This window comes from Salvia splendens, chromosome 15 (genome assembly GCF_004379255.2).
Source record: "Salvia splendens isolate huo1 chromosome 15, SspV2, whole genome shotgun sequence".
Taxonomy (NCBI): Eukaryota; Viridiplantae; Streptophyta; class Magnoliopsida; order Lamiales; family Lamiaceae; genus Salvia; species Salvia splendens.
Window position 1 is genome coordinate 20445285 of NC_056046.1, and position 14343 is coordinate 20459627.

The 14343-nt window shown below is 44.0% G+C and overlaps 1 long non-coding RNA gene across 1 annotated transcript; it reads right to left on the reverse strand.

Annotated features, from left to right (window-relative positions):
* Positions 1–9670: 9670 nt before the first annotated feature.
* LOC121768731 lies at positions 9671–11764 on the reverse strand. Its single transcript, XR_006043402.1, has 3 exons — positions 11436–11764; positions 10632–11362; positions 9671–10546 (listed from the first exon to the last, which is right to left on the reverse strand). It is a non-coding gene; the product is annotated as an uncharacterized LOC121768731 (long non-coding RNA).
* Positions 11765–14343: the final 2579 nt, after the last annotated feature.

Below are 14343 nucleotides of genomic sequence, written 5' to 3' on the forward strand. Positions count from 1 at the left end.
ATCAGATAGATAGGGTTGGACTCTCTCGCTCTCTAGAGATCAAATGTAAAATAGCAAGTCTGTATTGTAAGCTGTAGAAAACAGATCAAGCAATACAACTCTGCCCTCTTTTCTTCCCGTGGACGTAGATTTACCTCAGTAAATCGAACCACGTAAATTCATTGTGTCGTGATCTTTATTCTCTACCTGCATTTACAAACATCAAAAATTCGCGGATCCATCACTGGCGCCGTCTGTGGGAAACAGAGAACCAAATTTGTGATAAAGCGAATTTTTGACCTTTTTTCCACCCCAAAAAAAATGCATACCAGATCACACACTACCCGTAATACCGTTCATGAAAACCGTGAGGAAGCTAGTCCAGCTCGCAGGTCTGAAAAACGGCCTCGGGAGACATCTACCTCCGGTTCTCACGAAAAAGGAACAAGCCACTCCAGGAGTCATCGCACCGAGTCTTCCCAGCAGCCCGATTTAAATGAAGCTGTCAAGCTGTTCTTAGCCGAGAAGCAGGAGGAGTTCTTAACCTTCCTGCAAAAGAGCCAACAGCCGGAGAAGACAACGGCGGATTCTCCCTCCTCATCCAGACATGAAAGTCACTACCGCAGTAGTGACGTGTCTTCCAGGAGAAAGAATCCTCAACCCCGACATGTTCCTGTTCCTCCTCGGTACCGGAACCACAGGAGAACTCCATCTCCTCCGTACCGAAGAAATATCGGGTTCGCCATGTACGGAGCATTAAAGACTCCGTTCTCGGACGATATCACCCGAACTCCTTTGCCGCGGAACTACCAGACACCGTCAATGACTTATGACGGGCTAGTGGATCCTCATGACTTCTTGGGACGCTATCAGTATAATATGGCGAACCAGGGTCTCAATGAGGTCCATATGTGCAAGCTGTTCCCCGAGCTGCTCATCGGGAACGCCAGAAGGTGGTTCGACAGCCTTCCTCAAGGCAGCATTAGATCCTACCGAGATCTAATGGATGCTTTCCACAGGAGGTTCTTTCAGAAAGCGGAAGCCCGGATCACTTCGGCTCAGCTGCTTTCTATACGTCAAGGTCGCGACGAAAAGATCAGCGACTTCATGACGAGATTCCACAAGGAATGCCTACAAGTAGATGATCTCAACGATCTACTTGTCATTTCGGCATTCCAAAATGGAATCCTGCCCGGAGCTCTCTACAGAAAGCTCGTGGAATGCAGTCCGCAAACAGCTCAAGAGATGTGGGACATTGCGGACCAGTTCTCCCGTGCCAATGAGGCAGACCGTCGAAAACGGTCTTTAGACAGCTCATCTAGAGGAGACGAAAAGAAGCCCGATCATAGCGATCAGAGGATTCCTCGCCGAACTCCTTTTGAAAGAATTCAAAGGGCACCGGTACAAGGCAGATTGGGACCACGTCTCAATCCTGAGAAGCCGCCCGCTCAGTTCGTACCATTGAACAAGTCAAGAGCGGAAATTTTCGAACTGCATTCCGATATGTTCGAAAAGCCAAGGCGGATGACGAAATCGGCCGCGCGCCGACCTCAGGATCAATATTGCTCCTTCCATCAAGACTACGGTCACGATACCGAGGAGTGCCGACATTTGGCTGCAGGTATTGATGCCCTTGTGAAAGCAGGGACGTTAAAAAAATACCAAAGCAAGCAGCCGAAAAAGAACAAAAAGCAGGGAGGTGCGAACTGCGCCCCTCAGGATCCGAAAAGGCAACAGGATCCCGAAGACGATAACGAGCCGCAATATGATGGAGTAATCCTAACTATTGACGCTCTCCCTGCCGGGAAGACTAAATCGTCTCTGAAGTCATAGAGCAGAAAAAGGCTTTTGACGAGCTCAAAAGTTATTTAGCCGAGCTTCCAATTCTCTCTGCTCCAACAGATGCCGAAGTGATTTTCTTATACTTAGCGGCATCCGATCAAACCATTAGCGCGGTGCTTGTACGAGAAGAAGGCCTAAAGCAGTTTCCCATCTACTTTACAAGCCGAGCATTAAGAGGTCCAGAAACAAGGTATCAACCTCTGGAAAAAATTGCTCTGGCATTAGTAAATGCAGCAAGGAGACTGCGGCCATACTTCTATGCTCACAAGGTATGCGTCTTAACTGATCTGCCACTTCGGCAAGTTTTGACCAAGCCAGAAGCATCAGGCAGAATCGCCAAATGGGCCATAGAGCTGGGAGAACACTCAATCGAGTACCTACCTCGAAAAGCCATCAAGGGACAAGCCTTGGCAGATTTTCTTGCAGAGGCCAAGTTCGATCAAGCAATCCCTGTCATTGCCGAACAGAAAAATTCTGCCAATGCCGAACTAGCACAGCCCTTGGAATCCGAAGAAGAGCCGCCGGACTGCTGGAGCGGATTCGTAGATGGAGCTTCAAACAAGATGGGAAGTGGAGCTGGTATTTTACTTGTCGCTCCCGACGGACACGAGGTAACCTACTCACTTTGGTTCCTATTCCCCACTACTAATAATGAAGCCGAGTACGAAGCCCTCCTGGCCGGACTCCAGTTAGCGCAAAGTCTGCTCGTCAAATCTCTCAAAGTCCATTGTGATTCAAAAGTCATAGTAAATCACATGTTGGGTACAAGTGAAGCTCGTGACGAGAGAATGAAGAAGTATTTGGACAAAGCGCAAAGCATCAGCCGAAGTTTCTCCTATTTTCGGATAATCCGCATTCCCAGAGCGGAAAATAGCCGAGCAGATACCTTAAGTAAGTTGGCCTCAGATCCGAGCTCAAAGGTGGAAGAATTAATGCATCGAAGCATTGATGAAGCCGAGGTACATTCAGTATCCAGCTCGCCGAACTGGATGACGCCGATCTTGCAGTATCTGGATCAAGGACAATTGCCCGAGGATAAGAGAGAAGCTCGGAAGATCACGTGCCGAGCACTTCGGTACGAACTTCATAAAGGAGTCCTCTTTAGAAAGTCTTACCTCCAGCCGTTATTGCGGTGCGTAGGACCAGAAGAGACGGACTACATCCTCAGAGAAGTTCATGAAGGATCGTGCGGTAGCCACATCGGAGCCAGAGCTTTAGCTAAAAAAGTTCTGAGATGGGGATATTATTGGCCAACCATGGTACAAGAGGCAGTGCAGCTCGTCAAGAAGTGTACGAAGTGCCAAATTCATGCAAATGTCCCAAGGATGCCGCAGACCGATCTATACACTATGCAAAGCCCTTGGCCTTTCATGCAATGGGGCATAGACATAGTGGGACCACTTCCTCAAGCTCCTCGGCAAATGAAATTCCTTATCGTTGCCGTGGACTACTTCACGAAGTGGGTGGAGGCTGAACCATTAGCTACGATAACGAGCTCAAAGGCATTGGACTTCGTCTGGAAGAACATAGTGTGCCGATTTGGCATACCCCACATCCTCATCTCGGATAACGGGACTCAGTTCACCGACAAGACGTTCAAGAATTGGTGCCAAGAGCTGAATATTCAACAGCGGTTCACTTCGGTCTCTCATCCACAAGCAAACGGACAAACGGAGGTAACAAATCGTATCCTGGTGAAAGGGTTAAAAGCTCGGTTAGAACAAGCCAAAGGACAATGGGTAGAAAATCTCCCTCAAGTCCTATGGTCCTACCGAACTACACCCACAACCTCCAACGGTGAAACTCCGTACAGTCTTGTGTACGGCACTGAAGCCGTGATTCCGGTGGAGATCGGCATACCCAGTCCCCGAACTCTAAATTTCTCAGCAGAAATGAATGACGACGGACTGAGAGCCGAGCTAGATCTTGCCGAAGAAAGAAGAGAATTGGCATGCATAAAAGCAGCCAAGTACAAGGAGCAAGTAGCCCGGTATTACAACCAAAGGGTGAAGAAGCTGCAATTTCAAGTGGGAGATCTCGTCTTGAGAAACAACGAAGTAAGCCGAGCAGAAAAGCTGGGCAAGTTCGAACCCACATGGGAAGGTCCGTATCGGGTGTCAGAAGTCCTCGGCAAAGGGTCTTACAAATTGGCTTACATGTCAGGAGAACAGGTACCCCGAACATGGCACATTTCCAACCTCAAGAAGTTCCATTTGTAAGAGACAGTCCGGTCAGTCAGTCTTGAGTCCTGTTCGGTCAATGTGCTTTCTTTGGTTTGCTTGGTCTTTGTTTGTCTATGTGCGTTTTGTCTATGTGTGTTTTGTCTGTCTCTGTGCGTGTCGTCTCTTACAAATGTTACTGAGGTATCTTGTTCTTCGAAGGCTGATCCCCTTCTTAGAACATATACAAGCCAACGATTGTGAGTCAAAGCTTCTAAAGAGGATACAAGACCACAATTCAGCTTAAACAAGCAGTTCGTCTAAAACGAGCTGCAATAAGCCAACGATTGTGAGTCAAAGCTTCTAAAGAGGATACAAGACCACAATTCAGCTTAAACAAGCAGTTCGTCTAAAACGAGCTGCAATAAGCCAACGATTGTGAGTCAAAGCTTCTAAAGAGGATACAAGACCACAATTCAGCTTAAACAAGCACTTCGTCTGAAACGAACTGCAATAAGCCAACGATTGTGAAGTCCAAGCTTCTAAAGAGGATACAAGACCACAATTCAGCTTAAGAATCAAGCACTTCGTCTGAAACGAACTGCAACAAAAGTCCGATTCACGCGATAAAACTTGCCTGAATTAGGACAAGGGAAAGTCCGATCCACGCGATAAAACTCGCCGAATTAGGACAAGGGAAAGTCCGATCCCCAAATTAGGACAACGGAAAGTCCGATCCGAGCGATAAAACTCGCCAAATTAGGACACAAGACGAGTCCGGTCAAAGATGTTTATTTCATCAGACCAAAGACGAGTCCGGTCAAAGATGTTTATTTCATCAGACCAAAGACAAGTCCGGTCAAAGATGTTTATTTCATCAGACCAAAGACGAGTCCGGTCAAAGAAGAGTTCACTTCATAAGACCGAGGACAAACATCAACTTACCCCGTACCTTTATCCAGAATGCCGAAGTAATTCACTTCGCTTTCCGGGGGGGGGTAGTGATGGAGTACGTACTAAACAAGCCCAACAGCAGTAAAGCCCATCAGCCTAAAGCCCAAGAAAGAGTATCAGTTCGGCATGACTAAAGAGTATCAGTCCGGCATGACTAAAGAGTTCAGTTCGGCACAACCAAAGAGTTCGGCCCCAGCCTACAGCTCGGTAAAAGCCAACCAATCAAACTCTGCTCTCAGGTCGGCATCAAGCTCTACTCTCAGATCGGCAAAAGCTGCTCGGCAATAATTCAGCAGTTCGGTCTCAGTATTCGACCGAACTAGGAGATAGTGGACTCATGCAGGATTTCCACCTCCACTACACCCACGATCTATTTAGTGGTGTCAAGCAGTCATTAACTCATGCAGGATAGTGGACCCATGCAAGATCGCCACGATCTCCACGACATCCACTACCTAGTAAATGGTGCTGCATGCCACGATCTTGGTCCTTTGTATAAATAGATCCTAGATCAGATAGATAGGGTTGGACTCTCTCGCTCTCTAGAGATCAAATGTAAAATAGCAAGTCTGTATTGTAAGCTGTAGAAAACAGATCAAGCAATACAACTCTGCCCTCTTTTCTTCCCGTGGACGTAGATTTACCTCAGTAAATCGAACCACGTAAATTCATTGTGTCGTGATCTTTATTCTCTACCTGCATTTACAAACATCAAAAATTCGCGGATCCATCATTAACCAAGTGTTACCTCTGGTTTTTCAAATATATCAGAAAAATCTATATTCATAAGTCATACATATGCATTGAACTATGTTCATATTCATCGTACAAAAGTTGAAAAAATTACGAGTGAGTTAATTATTATGGATAATTATATATGACAAACTCGATTCAGATGCTTCAGCTAAGTTTGAAACGATAAACTTGTCATACAAAAAATAATTACTCATATAAATAAGTTACTCTCTCCATTTCGGATTAATTGAAGAGGTTTATTTGAGCATATAAATTAAAGAGAAAATAAAATGAGAGAAAGTAAAAAATAAAATATACTAGAAAAGAAGAGATATAATTTTTTATTAAAAAGGTGAATTAATTAATCTAGGTCATCCTGAAAATGAGTATGAATCAATAAACTTGGAACTATTACTTAATTAATTATCGATAACTTAAGTTTTGTCACTTTGATATTAATTTTCTATCCGAAATATAACAAATTCAGATCTCAATCATCTCTTGTGAATCATCACAAATTAAAGTGTATTTATTCTTGATTAGGTATTATTAAATGATTAAATTGGTTTTGTCACTAAAGTTGGCATCATCATGAAATCCTTTATGATTAAATTTTACTATTGCTTTGTCGTAAGATTCTGATTTATGCTGAAAACAGTTTCTAACACTTAAAATGTCATCTACCCGATTCAATGAACAGAAACAACTTGAGTGCCATCATTGAGGGGTTACACTTCACCTACATGACCTCAATAAATAATTTTATGCATGACATCATTAAGGAGTAATTAAAATATAGTATAAAACTATATATAACTCTATATATATATAGTTTATAGTTATATATTAATCGCTCCTTCCTATAAAAATAGATACACTTTCCATTTTTGGTCCGATCTCATAAAAATATGGATATTTCATTTGTAAAAAATATCCCAACTTATTACTAATATACATTAATTTATTTACAAATTATACCACTATGATCCACTATTACAACTCATTAAACACTTATAATAATTTGAGTCTTATTATCAATTAACACTACTTTAATTACCCTTCTCTTCATCTCTATTACTTTATTAATTATGTATTAATTTTTATAATATTTTAAATATACATATTTTTATGGGATAGAGGAAGTATATATGACTGGAAAATTCAAATGAAAACTTTCTTTAATCGAAAATATGAAACCGATTTGCACCAATCTTATGATAATATTAAGGTACTAGCATTTTGAGAGTACGTACATTATTGTATTTTCATTTTTTCACCGTTAAAAGAACTCTCTTAGGCCACCTGCAACGCGTCACGTGGGTGGCTCGTAACCCGTCATGTCGGGACGAGACGGCGGCGAGACGTGTTGCAGCGTCCCGTCTCGTCCCCAGCCCGCCGAGCGTCCCGTTCTGCCGAGACGGATGGCGAATCGTCTCGCCACGCGCTAGCGCGATGTGGCACGCTCCGGCGCCATGAGTGACGCCCACTCGCCGGCCCGCGAGTGGGCATCGTCACGCTGACGCAATAAATCATTTTTTTTAAATTTGAATTTTAAAAAATAAATAATAAATAAAAAATTGAAAAACGGTAATATTACCGTTATTATTACCATTTTTTTATTATTTAATTTTTTACTCTATAAATACTCCTAATTCATCCTCATTTCACACACAAATACACATCTATTCTTCCCAAATCATCTCCGTTTCCTCTCCAATTTTCATCTAACCTCTTATCACAAAATGTTCGGCGAAGGAAACTCTGGCGGTGGCAGCTCCGGCGGGTTTGACATCAACGCGTTCGGCGACTGGGGGACATGTACAATGTCTAGGGTTCGTCGACGCCGAGGAGGTACCAACCACCCCATTTTGATGTGGATGCATACGCCTGTCCCTCCGCCCCGAGGTATTCTCAGGGATTATCCCAGATTCGGGAGGATTATTCGGCTGAACCCACTCCGCCGAGGCGGTGGAGGCAACCGAGGCGGTGGAAGCTCTAGGGCGGAAGCGGAGGCGGACAAGGAGGAGGAGGAGGATCTAGGCCGGCATCCGTACATCCCCAAGGAAACGCTGGTTGTGTACAATGCCTGGATCAACGTCTCGTACGATCCCATCGTCGGGAATCAACAATCCCGGAAGTGCTTCTGGGAAAAGGTCATCGAGGCCTACCACGAGATTAAGCCGAAGGGGTCCCGCTGCCGCACATTTAAGATGCTCCGCGCTCACTTTAACCGAGTCGACAGAGAGGTCAAAAAATTCTGCGCCATCTACAAGAGTGAAGCGGCTCATTACCAAAGCAGAGCCACGGGAGCTGACATTCTGAGGTCGACTTTGCGAGTCTACTTCGACGACACCGGCAAACAATTCAAACATGTCGATGTTTGGGAGGTCGTCAAAGACGAGGAAAGGTGTGCCGGCGGTGTCCGGTCCAGCTCGGGCTCGACCTCGAAGCGCACGAAGCACACGGAGGGTGGCCAATACTCGTCTAGTGAGGGCGGTTCGGGCAGCGCCACACAAGAGTTTGCCTCGCAAGAGGTTGAGGGCACGGCAGATGATGCCGGGGGGTCCTCCCGTGGGCGCCGTCGGCCGCAAGGGAGAAATGAAGCGAAGGCGGCTAGATGGAGGAGGGGCCGAGCCGAATCAAGCCAGGCAGGCTCGGGGGAACCCTCGAACTCCCTAATGTCCATGTACATGACCGCCACAATGGCAGACACTTCCCGCATGACGCCTCTCCAATACCAAGTATATCTTGCCGGAATTGAGTTTATGACAAGACAACTTGGTATTCCGCCTCCAGGTGGCTTTAGTGCACCTCCACCGCCTTCGGGGGATGATTCGCCGGTGGAGTAGTTTTTTTTTATTTTCTATAAAATTGTATTTTAAATTATGTAATTTTTATTTTTTTAGAATTGTAATTATGTATTTTTTTATTTTTTTGAATTTTAAATTGTATTTTTATTTTATGTTGTAATTTTATTTTATTTAATGAAGTGTGTTTTTATTAATTGAATTTGTTGGAAATAAAAATAAAAAATGAAATTGAATGAATAGTAATTTAAGAGACGGTTAAGGGACGGATAAGAGATGGAGGGTTGCAGGTTTCGTCCCTTAGTTAAGAGATGGAGTAAAAAAGAACAGTGGGGCCCAAGAATAATAATTTAAGAGGCGATTAAGGGACGGATAAGAGACAGCGCTGCAGATGGCCTTACCATAACTATCCTACGTAGTACTAGTATCTTTTAAATTGACTAGCAAAAAAATAAAAGATGTACTCACTAGATACGTACTATTAATATAGCCTATACAAACAAGTTAGGTGGCATTTTTAGACCTACCTAACAATAGACAACTCTAATTTTACACTCAAGCCAAATACATTACTCCAATTACTTAATAGACATTGAATGGAATATGTGATCAAATTTGGTCTCTCTCATTTTTCATGTTTTGACCCTTGACGTATACCACTATAAAAAAACACGCAAAATACCAACGGAAAAATCCATGGGTAATAGCAACTTATCTGTTAGTAAACTGTGTTACCAAGGGATTACCAACAGATACGAGCCATAAGTAAAATGAACGTCGGAAATTTTTTTTACCAAAGTAATTAAGACGTCGATAAATTTCCCAACGGAAGATCCGTTGGTAATTGTTGATTAGGTTTTAGGGTATTCACCAACGACGTTTGCCCGTTGGCAATTCTTGATATTTTTATTTTCAAATTACCAACGACATTTGCCCGTTGGTAATCTTCCAAAAACATATTAGCACCATTTTATTATTTTTCTATAGACCTATACACAAAATCATGTTTATAGCTACATTAAAGCAATAAACATTCCATAATAACCAACCAAATGAGAATCATGATAGATAAACCAATAAATATATACATATATATAATTGGAATCACATGAAATGTCTACAAGAGTTTAAAACTAGAAAACCGCTAGACTGAAGTAGCTATTCTAAAAGTAAAAGAGACAGCAACAAAAGGCATGTCAAATGGCAATGAGACTTGTATTAGCAAATAACAGTTAGCAGTTATCCATTCAATTTCATTACATCCATCTAGAGGAAACATGTCAAGGCATGACATATGAATGTAAAAGCAACATACACCAATATTTACTTTTACAGAAAACTAAACAAAAGTACTTGAACTAATTGTATCGCTTGAGCTCTCTGAGTATCTTGCGAACTTGTCTTCCTGGCTGAACTATACATATGAATGAGGAACCAGATTAGATATCAAGGATCGACACATAGGACACTTGAAATACTGGAAATTTTCCATGAATATTGACAGTAGAAGAAGGCAGGCTACTGCAATAGGACAAAGATCATATGTAATCCCATAAGTAGGTGTTCTTGAGGATGAAATGATTGCATTTAATCAACAGAATAAACCATTTGGAAAGGAAAAACATAATTAGGAGACACATAGTGTAAAACAGAGTATTGTTTATAATCTTTTATCTCCATCTTGATTCTTGATTGATAGAAATTTAGCCAAAAAACACATTTAATCTATTCATTTCCTCCCACATTTAATCAAATATTGATAAACAGAAGCAGCATTTCTTTTTTATGCAGAGGCAACAAGAAACCAAAACCCACAAATTTAAGACTCCAATTTCTTCATTTCAAGTTGAAGTTGAAAAGAAAGAGGGAAGAAAGAAATGCAGAAAGAGAAAGACTTGCCACAAAACCAATGGCCACAGTTAGTCCGACATAGAATGTGGAAGTCATCAAAGCAAATGCGGCAGCAGTAATCTTCCGGCAGCCTATCCTTCATGTATCCTCCGTCCTCATTCTTTCCTTTTTTGAACCAACTCAGCATCATCACGTCTTCCGTTTGATCAATTTCATAGGCTGTTAAGCAAATGTTCAAGTTAGTATCCCGTAAACACATAATTGTCAACTATCAGCTGCCAAATTACAAAAATAACTGCATCACCTTTTCAATAGGGTAAGTAATCGGGTGGCAAATGATCATCAAAATGTGCACAAGCCATACACAAAAAGCACCCACAGCCAACCATGCCTAGAGCAAGCTGCTTGAGGGATTATCTGTTCAACTAACATAAACACTCTTCCATCTCTGCCACTGCTTGCAACTAGCTACAAGGCTACCTGTAAACAAGACCAGGGTGCACAACTGATAATTACGATCAAAGGCCAAGGTAGCGTTTCACTAGAATCCTCTTGCTTGGTGTAAGCGGAATGATATATTATCCTTATCCAAAGGTGAATGTGAGGATCAGGATGAATATGAAATTGACAAAACAATCATAAAATTCAACACTTAGCTAAAATGAGTGTATGCCTCACTAGTCACTAGTACATTACCAAATGAAATATTTCAAAGGTATTTGAGCAGTCATCTGAGAGAAAGATATCATATAATCATTAGGTGCAACATATTACGATAAGAAAACACTAAACAAAACTGAAGGAGGACAAATTTTCATCTTAATTTGAAGTTACAGCAGCTTCAACGCAGAAAATACAACCAAAAAGCTCAACAAGGAAACCTCCCGACATGTGGATTCAATCACTGCAACAAAATTGATATCAACTGCACGCCTCCAAGATTTAAAGCCTTCAATCTGATTCCAGCAGATTTGATACAGATATCCAATCCTCCGTAAGTGTCCACGTGCTTACGGAAAGCCCCCGCGAGTTCATCTGCCGCAAAATCAAACATCTGAACATACTAATTCACGCAAAAAGGCATAAAATCCGAACACCTCTCACTTACTTGAATTGGAGACGTCGCTCCTGAAGAACAGCACCGGCGGAAATTTGAGGTCGGTGTGAAACTTGCGAAGTTCTTATTCCGCCTGTATGCCTTTGCCTTGAGAAAAATCAATGATTGTGATGAAAATTCCTTTCTGTGCGAGAGCTAGCACCAGTGCTCGGCCGATTCCGGCAGCTCCGCCGGTGACGATGGCTGAGATCCGGGCTCAGTGACATTTTGCCTATTGATTGTGTTATGGTTGTTGACTAAATAATTGAGCAGATTGGAGGAGAAAGAGAGAACGATGGTAAAATGAGGGTAGGGTTGAAAAGAGGGGATGGGATGGGATGGGATGGGATGAAAAGAGGGGTAGAAAGTGAAAGTAATTAAAATAAAATGTCAAAACCATCACTACACCTTCGGAAATGACGTCAGCAATATTATCAATGGCAAATCTCTTGGTAAGGGCATCAGTAACCCCGTCCCCATTTCCGGCCCCAAGTCCCCTCCACGTCATCATTCCTCTACAGTTGCGGCCCAGGCCCCAACTGCTGTAACCCTGCAGGCCGCAACTAATAAATGACACTATTCAAAACTCCAACCTATTTAACTCGAAAACGCAATTCGTTGAACAATTGAAACCGGAAAAATGCATTGTTCATTCGAAATTAACATTACATTACTAGACGAAGCAAATTTAAAATACAAGAAACCCGGGCCACGACTACTACTTCTTCATTTGGGCGCGAAGGTAGGCGATCATCTCACGGTGCAACTCGAGCTCCTCGTCCGACATCTTCGATGTATCCCTCGTTGTCAACTCCGTCAGCTGGCTCATCCGCCATGTAATATTCATCTCCGACAAAGTGTCGGACATCTTATCCAGAGACGGATTGGTCGGTGGTGGCACCATAGCGGAGTTGCTCGCAGTTGCCTTCCCCTTTGCTTTCCTCTTGGCCGCCTTTGTTCCCATCGGGCGGCTCTGAATGCTAGGAGAGGAGCCGAAGACGTCGTCGTCCGTCACGTTGAGGTCGATCGTCGGACCTCCTTCGCTCGAAGAGTAGTTTCCGGAGGCGGAAACTTTGGTTCTCTTCGCCGCCCCAGTTGCCGCCGGCTCGGCACCGCTGGTGTACTTCGGGCTCTTCTCGACGAGCTTCCAAACGTCGATGTACTTGAAGGCCTTCTTCCCGTCAGCGAAGAACGCATCCTTCGCCATCTGGACGAGGTCCGCCTCGTTGTGCCCGCTCGGCCACATCCGGACTACGTTGGCCCACTTTCCGTTCCACTTGCTCATATCCGCCTGGACCCGGTCCCAATGCTTGCGCAGCTTCACGTAGCTACGCTCGATCGACCCTTTAGGACGGCCAGCGTTATACTTCTCAGCAATCCGCTCCCAAAAAACCTTGCTGGTTTGCTGGTTGCCGATGATAGGATCCTCGGCGATGTCGATGTAGTTCCTCGCAAGCCACATTGTCTCTTGCGGACTGTACTTCTTCGGCCCATCCTCCTCGCCCACCTTCCCCTTGCCCCGCTCTTGAGCGGGCTCCATCTCACTGACCTCGAACTCTTCGGTGGTGACCGGCGATGTTCCGTCGACGTTGCTACCGACTCCCGGACTAGGCGTCGGCTGCGATGGTGGCGACGCCGGTATGTACCAATTGTTCGAGTTAACGAACTCCTCCATCTCACGTTGATCGCTGTTGAACCAATCCATTTACACCGACACAAAGGGTATAATTGTTCGAGTTAATAGAGGATTGAAATGTAACGTAGGATTGAAATTGAATGCACGTAAGATTTATGCACAACAAAGGCTCGTATTTATAGACATCGAATTAAAAAAAATGGATTTGCGGCCCGGCCCGTCACCGTGCAACGCTGGGCCGGGACTCGCGCCTTGCGGCCCGTCACCGTGCAACGCCGTCCCGGGCCGGGACGCGGGACGCTAGCCAGGCCGGGAACGCGGCCCCGGGAGCGGCCTGGGTCGTGACTCTCCTCCGTGCAACGCTCGGGACGGGCCGGGACTCGCGAGATGCGGCCCGGCCCCTTGCGTTACGCATGCTCTAATTCATCGGTAAATGCCAACGGAAATTGTGGACTCAGTAAATCCCTTGGTAATTGGCGTTTTTTGTGTAGCGTACGTTCGTTTATTTTAAAAAATCACGAGACAAAAAAGTGTGTTAGTTTGCTACTACTATTAATTAAGGTACGAAGCACCAAGATTTTAAGTTAGTTTCCATGACATTAAAAGAAAAAAAGCATTTACTTTGAGAAAAAAAAAATGTAAAATTAAGATTTTAACAAATCTATTAGGTATGCGGAGATACATTATGGAACAACCCCACTTAAGATATTAGAGCATCCGCAATGGGCGGACGATGGCACGCCCGATGGCATGCATCGTCCGCGCCATCCATCGTCCGCACCCATTGCAGGTGCGCGCCATAGGGCGCGGACGATAGTCGCGCCCTATACTTCGGTCGCGGAGGAAAGCACGGACGATGGTCATCGTCCGGGCCATCGTCCGCCCCATTGTGGAGGTCGGCGGTTTCGTTTTTTTATAAGTACCGTTCATTTGTAACATTTCATTTCACGCGATTTCATTTTCAAAACTTACATTTACATAATTACTACGAAATGGATTCAAGCCCCAATAGTCCTACGTTTAGCGCAGGGGCGCATTGGCCGGGTACAGAACCCGGCGATTATCGTTCGTTCGACACCAACACCCATTACTCGATGAGCTGCGTCGGAAGTTGGGAATTGGTCCGACTTAGTTTTTTTTTTTATTAGTTCAATGATGTAACTTTTTTTTATTAAAACTTCGCCGTTTACCGTTTTTTATTTACTCGTTACTTGTTATTTGAAAACAGTTAAATTAATTAAACAAAACAATAAAATGATGATGTGGCGCGCCATAGGGCGCGCC